The sequence below is a fragment of the Taudactylus pleione genome, unplaced genomic scaffold (assembly GCF_031769625.1).
Source record: "Taudactylus pleione unplaced genomic scaffold, aTauple2 ptg000256l, whole genome shotgun sequence".
NCBI lineage: Eukaryota > Metazoa > Chordata > Amphibia > Anura > Myobatrachidae > Taudactylus > Taudactylus pleione.
The window spans coordinates 7,219,237-7,227,729 of NW_028284658.1; the positions used below are offsets into that span (position 1 = coordinate 7,219,237).

An 8,493-nucleotide genomic window follows, 5' to 3' on the forward strand; every position below is an offset into this window, starting at 1 on the left:
GGTTAATAATACTCTTGGTATAAAAAAAAGCCCAAATTATGTGATTTTAGCAATTTTTAAAAAAAATCCAAATCCAACACCAGTCACGGCAGGTTTGGGAAATCCAAATCCAGACAACGAATCAGAGCCATATTCAAATCCAGCAAAAATGGTCCGGCGCACATCCCTAGTTGTAACTTGAAACTGTCAAAACAACAATCCGAACTTTTGGGTTCAAGGCTGTAACAGTGAAACTGTCAGATTGCGGCCTTGGATCGGACATTACCTCAGCGTCGGCTTCCCCTGATCTCTAGAGGTGTCAGACGCTAGGGGCGGCGGCGAGTGACGCACTGAGGATTATACCTGGGGTCCGCTTGGACATCCATGTACTTGCTCCGTGATGTGGTTTCTGCGGTTACCATCGTGGACGCAGCCATGACAGTCTGTTTTCACCTGACTAACCCTTTACCCAATGGTAGCATTGGTTACGGTCAGCTGACAGTGTCCTCCAATGGACTGCTACCTTAGGGTATATATACCGGGTTCTAGACAACAGGAAGTTGCCTGTACAATGCCATTACTTCCAGTGTTAACTTGCTGTTGCAGCATCCCAAGTTCCAAGCTCCGTTCCTGCTAGTGACTTGTTCCTAGTGTTTTCCACAGTGTGTGCACACAGAATGTCTTCTGAGTACAGTCTATTAAGAGTCATCTTCTGGGCTAGCTCCGCTGCTGTATTCTCAGCATGTGTACTGAATTTATCATTCAAGTACCATCTTGTGATAACATTCTCCTGTGCTGCATCTGAGGCCACAGTGTGTGTACTTAGTACATCATTCAAGTTCCATCTCGTGATACCATTCTCCTGTGTCAGTGCTGCATTTAAAGCCACAGTGTGTGTACTTAGTGCATCATCCAAGTACTCGCTCATTATACCATCTCCTTTGCCAGCATTGCGACTGAAACCACAAAGTGTGTTCTCTGTACATCACTTCAGTACAATCCTCCAATATCTTTCTCCTGTGCTTGCCCTGTGCAGGATACCTGAGCAAAGGACCGCAATCAGCCTACTGGGTGCAGCTTAAGCCCAAATCCCGCTTGGAGGGGTCACTGGTGAACACCTCTCAGTATGTTAGTCTCAGCGCCTTTGGTCAGGTCTCGTCAACATCCGGTACTGGTGGATGAGGAAGACACTGATCCAGCCCCCTGGCCTCCTGTTCCCTCCTCAACCTGGGTCCACGTCTTTTAATCTCGTGGCAGAGAATCATCTTAGCCAGAGCGTGACAGGAACCTTCTGGCTCAAGGTACAACAATTTAAAGTTTTAGAACAAAACACTTTTCTTAAGCCACATTTTTTGAAAATAAAAATTCAATGTGTGTGTGTACTGATGTTAATCGTTTAATTATTACGTTTGGTTTTCAGCACAATACTAGTGAGTGATGACAGTTAGATTCCCCGAAGAGTAGTCTGAAAGGGGATGAGTACGGGATGTCGGTTCTAGGGATCCTGGTGGTCAGAATCACAACAGGGTTAAGATACAGACACCTGTCGGTCAGTATCCTAACCATCTCCCTACCCTAACCCTCCCTCCCCGGTGCCTGAACCTAACCTCCCCCCTAGTGCCTATCCCTAACCTCCACCTACCCACACCCTAAACTTGACCCTCCCCCTTAGTGCCTAACCTAACGCTAACCCACCCCCTAACCCTGCTACTTGCCTTCAGGATTCTGGCAGTCTGGATTCCAGCACCGGGATTCTGACAGGTGTCGGGATTCCGGCGCCGGCATTCTGACCGCTGGAATCCCCGCGATCGGGATATTGACCACATCACGTCTGAAAGCAGTGTTACTCCATAATGGGAACAAACTCCCTTCAGTGCCTCTGGCCTATGCAGGGGACATGGAAGAAACTTATGAAAGTAAGTCTGTGTTGTTAATTTGGATTATTAAGAGTTTCTGAAGTTTAGTTTCTGCAGTTTTTAAGCATTTCTGTACTTTTATTAGTATTTTATAAATGAATACAATGAGAATATTTCAATTCTATAGAGACTAATTGAAATTTTATCTTATTTTACCACTGAATTCAGCATCTCTAAATTAGGTGAAAATACATATTCACATGCCAGATGCACAGATTTTTTTTTTAAATTGTGTTGAGTACTGTTATTATTTTATTTAAAAAGTGTTAACATAATTTGCATCTCTGTAGGATGAGGAAATAAAATTACAATACAGTAACATGTCTTGACGCAAATTAATTGAAGGCCCTGCTTGCAAAAGAGTTTATAGGCTAATGGGAAACAAGGGAGTGATACAAATAAATACAAGTGCAGGTTTTTAGAGGAACCAACCACATATAAAAGTCTGGTGGTGGAAGGTGCTGAGTATGAGCTAGAGTAGAGCTGGAAATGAAGTTTTCTCCAATTCTGTATTATTGTTATTTGATATATTGTCATTTATTTTGTATGCAATACCTGACGCTATAAAGCTCATGATTTTATTTATTATTTATTTATTGGCAGTTATTTATATAGCGCACACATATTCCGCAGCGCTTTCCACATAATATTTGTCCATTCACATCAATCCCTGCCCCAGTGAAGCTTACAATCTATGGGGTCTATTTACTAAGCAGTGTTAGGAGACAGAGTGAAAAGTGAAAAGGTGCCAGCCAATCAGCTCCCAACTGTCATTTTTCAAACACAGCCTGTGAGATGGCAGTTGGGAGCTGATTGGCTGGCACCTTATCACTTTTCACTCTGTCTCCTAACACTGCTTAGTAAATAGACCCCTTTGTTCCCTACCACATGTACACACACATACTTACACACTAGGGTTAATTGTTGTTGGGAGCCAATTGACCTACCAGTATATTTTTTGGAGTATGGGAGGAAACCCACCCAAGCACAGGGAGAATATACAAACTCCACACAGTTAGGGCCACAGTGGGAATCGAACACGTGACCTCAGTGCAGTATAGCTAACCATTACACCGTCTGTGATTAGCAACTTGCTTTGTGAAAAATGTGGATGACTGCAGTGAGGAATCATAATGCTTAGAAGGGTTAATGTATCTAATTTTTGGTTGGGTACTATCTAGAGAAATGCTCTTATAATGCGGGCGGAAGTGTTTTCAGTGTCCATCCTGTATTGGTGGAACACCTGAGCTCAGCAATGTCTCTGTAACATGACCCAGGCGCTGGTTGTCTCTTTCCACACTTGACCGGTGTTGTTTTTCTCTTACTTAGCTGGAAATATTTCTCATTTTGTGCCGCGCAGTCATGGATTTTATCAGATTCTCTCAAGGGTGAGGGAATGACTATGATGTGCCAAACACACTAGAACTTTACGCAGTCACTTTGTAAATGTATCTCACTCTAGTCATGGGAGAAAGGCAAGTTATACACTATCTGAGGGCTGAAGAAGCCCACCTGTCCCATCTATTATGCTCATCTTCTGAGACACAACAATCTGTGTCTTTGTCTTATTAGTTGTAATTCATATTAATTTCATAGAAATTGGAAAGCAATCTACAAATGGGCATTAGACAAATTAATACACATTTAAGCAGGGAACCCCTTTTATGTACTATAACTAGATGGTGTTTCCGTACTTTGGCATAGCAATAGATGTAGCTGTAGCCATGTCTCTAAGGGACTTGCTGTTACCCCAGTATCCTAAATGGGTTCAGTGCTGTTTGATTCTTTTTCATATTCTAGTCAGGTCACCCCACCCCATTAGTTTATACAGAGAACAAAATAAAGGTTATATTTTAAAATCATAATTACAACAATTTCACATTAATTTCTTGAAAAAGTGTTGCCCAACCAAAGAATCTTTTTTTGTGTTTTTTTTGGCCTTGGCTGAATCACAAACACGTATGAGCATTTCTGTTAATTCTTGGGAGCACCTCCAGCCATAGTAAACAATAAATGATGATTAGATACATGTTAGTTGTATATGCTGGTTGATAATCATTGTTAAAAAAGAGTTTTTTGTACTGTACGGGATTTCTTTTCCTTTTTTTTGGTACATGTAAAATAGGCTGCATGTAGTGGGAGTAAGCCGGAAAAGGCACAGAAACAGACAAATCTCAGGTGCACAACTCCAAATTATTAATAATATATATAGATGCAATAACATTTTTGCAATCAATAGAGGTTTTTAGCATAATCATGGCCAAGGTTATGGGCCTACCCACCATATCCAGGTAACCTCTTTCGGGTAGGTCCCTAACATACTAGGGTTCAAATCCAGAGCGCAGGACCCCCCAAAACCGGCCCAGCCAAGCTGCCCCAGGGCACCACCATAATAAGAAAAGTGCATCAGAGTGAGGCTTATTAATCTTATTTGCTGCTGTAATTGTGGCACCCCAGTATTTAAACAGAAAAAGCCCTTTCTTCCACCTAACTAGTTATTGGTTATATGTAACTTCATATATGTACATATTAAATGGTGAAAAGAAGTACTGCTGTGAATATATATAAATATCTGTATTATGGTACAGTGATGGTGCTTTACTGCTGTGTGTTTATGCCAATTAACTACCCCTTAAACAAGGACATAATGGCACTTTCCACTGAACTTAGTGTAATAAACTTGCAGGAGAGGGCATGTGATCAGGACTCTTCCAACTGAGTTTCAGGGGGAACTCCCTCCTGTTTAAGTTAATGAGAGGCCAGAGTGAGAGAGGATTAGGAAGGCAGCCTGACCTGTGAACTGAGGAGGCGGAGCCTGTTAGGTGGGAAGACAGAGCTGTGAGGAGAGCTGGAGTGTCTAGAAGGAGTCTGAGCCTGCTATCCGGATGGCTGAAGTGTAGAGCAGGTCCTGTCAGAATCTTGGATCACTGCACCCTGAACCACACCTTGCAGGCAATGGAGATTATAATGGTGATATGAAACCTTGCAGTGAGTAACTCATCCTCCCCATATCAGCACAAACAGAGGCCGTCATTCAGAGCCGTACGCTCTGAGCAGAGCGCACGCTCTGAATGAGGGCCGGCCTCCATGAAAATGGAGCGTCCTTCTGGACGCTCGTATAGCTGTGGGTCTCCACCCACAGGCTATACGAGCGTGCATTTTGATGGCCGCGATGGTCAAGACCATCGCGACCATCGAAATTGCGAGCCGGAGCCTGCGGTTGAGGTTTTCAACCGCAAGCTCCGGAGTGATTTTGGCTCTATCAGAGCCAAAATCACTCCCACTGACATCACTAGTGATGTCAGTGGGCCGGCTTCTGACGGGAGGCGTTCCCGTGGGAACGCCCCCATCAGGGAGGCACGCCCCCGGCACGCCTACCAAAGGGGGCGTGCTGTCAATCAACATCGACAGCATGCCCCCTTTGATCAGACACAACGAGCGAAGGACTTTCCTTCGCTCGTCGCGTCTGGCGCATGCGCACAGCCGCTCGCGAGTGGGTCTGAATCAGGCCCAGAGTCTGTACATATCTTTTGCTGCTGTTCAAGCATTTCAAACCCACAATCCAGTGTAAAGCATCTGTGAGACTTTTGGATGGAGTCAGGAATAAACAACAGCCATTTATTCAAGTATCTACAATTGTGTTCATTAAGGACAGATATAAGACAGGAGACATTAACTTTGTCACTTGGTACAGTCCAATTGCAGCACTGCTAGGAGAATTCATACCTGCAACCACAGTAATTATCCCGGGCACCGTTTGCAAACATTGATTTCTATTTAGACAATCTCTTGCATACAACAGAAGGGTAGGCAAAATTGTCCTTGTTTGTGCACAAACTAACGGAAGGTTATTCTTGCTTCACACTTGCCAGTATGTGTGAATGTTATGTGATATGTATGCCTGCATTTAATCCCTTGTTTTGCAGTCTGGTCTGAAGTTCCAGCATTCCCGCTCAAATAGAACTTTATGGATCCAAAGGTCATTTGCTTGTTCAAAGTGTATAATAAGAATTGTATTTCTAATTGCTGAACCATAATAATTGTCATAAAACTTGATATTTACATTGTTATTTGACAATAAATTCTTGCATTGTCTGTAAATTCCTTTGGTAAAATACTTTTGTTGCCTGTAATAACGCCTGACGACTGACAAGAACCAAGGGATAAACCAGACGGGTAAGGTACTCTTTGTATCACACCACACTCGGGGTCGTTAGTAAAAAGTGGTTACCACAACTTGGCGTCCGCGAACAGGATCGAAGCAAACTACAATAGACAAGATGTCAGAACCGCAATCTCCTACACCGTCAGGCCAAAGATTGAAACAGATTACAACCGACCAGATATCAGAACCCCAATCTTCTACATCAACGTCAAGCCGAAGATTTTTACCTGCAACAAATGCCTCACCCAACAGAAGGAGGTTACCAATGACAGAGACTTCACCTATTACCATGCCGTATTATTTTGGGGCCCCATGGCTACCGACGTACTCGGGAGATGCACGTACACCAGGTACGAGTACATTCAAAGAATTTAAAGACAAAATGCAGTCTATGTTTAGGCTATACCCACTGAGTGACGTGCAAAGAGTAGAGATCTTGCGTGGACAACTGAAAGGGCCTGTACGACTTGAGGTCAAAGCGTGGTCTGATGCACAACGCGAAACGGTGGAAGCCATATTTAAAAAATTAGCCAGCATCTTTGACTCACGCTCCCTGTCAGAACTTAAAGGTCATCTTTATGCTAGAAAACAAAAACCTCAGGAGTCATTAAGGGAGTTTGCCCTGGGCCTACAGGAAGCCATGCGTACAATTCAAGCCTTAGAACCACGAGAGGTAGTACAAGAAGATGAAACCCTCATCAACTTATTTATTGAAGGGGCGCAAGGAGAAGCGACACATTCCCAATTGAGAATGTGGAGACGTCAGAATCTGGAATGATCTTTCTCTGAGTTTAAGGAGGAGGTGTTGCAGATCCTTGGTCTAAACCAGAATGCCGACCCTGAAGATCACAAATCTTTAGAACATTTAGAAGATGAGAACTGGGGTGAGGTCAGCCAAATCCTGAGACCTGAACCCCTAACTCCTAAGGGGACGGCAACACAACAAGTACAGTCTGGTCACGATCCGATTGGAGTTCTTACAAGTAAAATGACAGAGTTAATGCAAAATATGTCAGAGCTGGGTCGAGAGGTGAAAGAGACCCGTCGGGAACAAGCTGGAGCCAGGAGCAGAGAGTGGCACCAAGACCATGACAGGAGAAACCGATCAAACTGGGATATCCCACAAGATTCAGGTCGATGCACAACAGATCAATTCGACTCACAAGGGAGGCCCATCTGCAGAGGTTGCTGGCAAAGCGGCCACATTGAATGCTATTGCATCCAGAGAGAGCCTGAGGACCAGCCCACAGGAATGACAGAAAGAATGGGTTTACAAATGGAGTAAGGGCAACCCAGAGATGCGAGTTCGAGCCCAGTAATACAGAACCAAATCAAATTTGTGAACACGCTAACTGCAGAGAATGTTACATCAATCAGTGCAAGAAGGATTACAGGGAATGTTGTATGGTTCCGCGTGCGACGAGGATATGGATTCATCAACCGGGATGACATCAAGGAAGACGTGTTCGTCCATTATGCAGCTATCAAAAAGAACAATCCCAGGAAGCACCTCCGCAGTTTGGGAGAGCGAGAGACGGTAGAGTTTGATATTGGTGAGGGAAGAAATGGCCTGCAGGCAGCAAATGTGACCAGTCCTGGTGGCTTTCCAGTTCAAGGCAGCAGATATGCAACAGTTCGCAAGCATTATTGGCGCCATTCACATCACAGAGGTTCTCCATGTCATTACCAGCAAGACTACCACTACTCCAAACATAGAGAGGAACCTAGAGAAGCGGAAAGTGTGGTAGAAAGTACAAATCAGCAATGGCCTTACTAGACAAATCGCAACCTACCACCCTATTTACCGAGATCATATGGACACAGACAAAAATACCTTGATGACAAAGTGGAGAGTGAACTATCGGAAAGAACAGACAAACAATTTGTGGAGAACCTGGGCGAGACAGTGCAGCAGGGTTGGAGGAACATAGGGAGGACACAACTTTCTCCAGAGCCAGTACCCGAGAGTGAATCTAGAGTGGAAAATATTCATACTAGTATGGCCTACCTCAATCAGGCAAATTTAAGTACCACTGACCGGGAAAGAGACATTGAAAGGGTGATTCACATGGCCACAACAGAGGGATCGGGGTCCTTTAAAGCCCATAGCCCAGATTTGATTAAGTAATGGTTGGAGTCTAATGTCCCTGTAGATACCCCTAATGAAGATAAAGGGCTCGTGACATCTCTTTCTCCAGAGGAACATGGCCCAAATAGTGGGTACACCACTATAAGTGGTGAGGAGTTCATGTTTAGGGTGCAGCAGGCTATATGCAGGTCTAGAAAGCACAACAAAGGTGTTTTACCACTAGGATAGAGTGTACCTGGATGATGATGTTTATAAACACTGTTACATAAATTTGTTGGTATGGGCCGATGCCTGGGGACAGGCATCATTCTAGAGGGGAAGTATGTGGCACCCCAGTATTTAAA

The 8,493-nt window shown here is 44.0% G+C and overlaps 1 pseudogene; it reads left to right on the top strand.

Moving 5' to 3' along the window:
• Nucleotides 1-7,048: 7,048 nt before the first annotated feature.
• Nucleotides 7,049-7,837, top strand: LOC148514915 (Y-box-binding protein 1 pseudogene; annotated as a pseudogene).
• The last annotated feature ends 656 nt before the right edge of the window (nucleotides 7,838-8,493 follow it).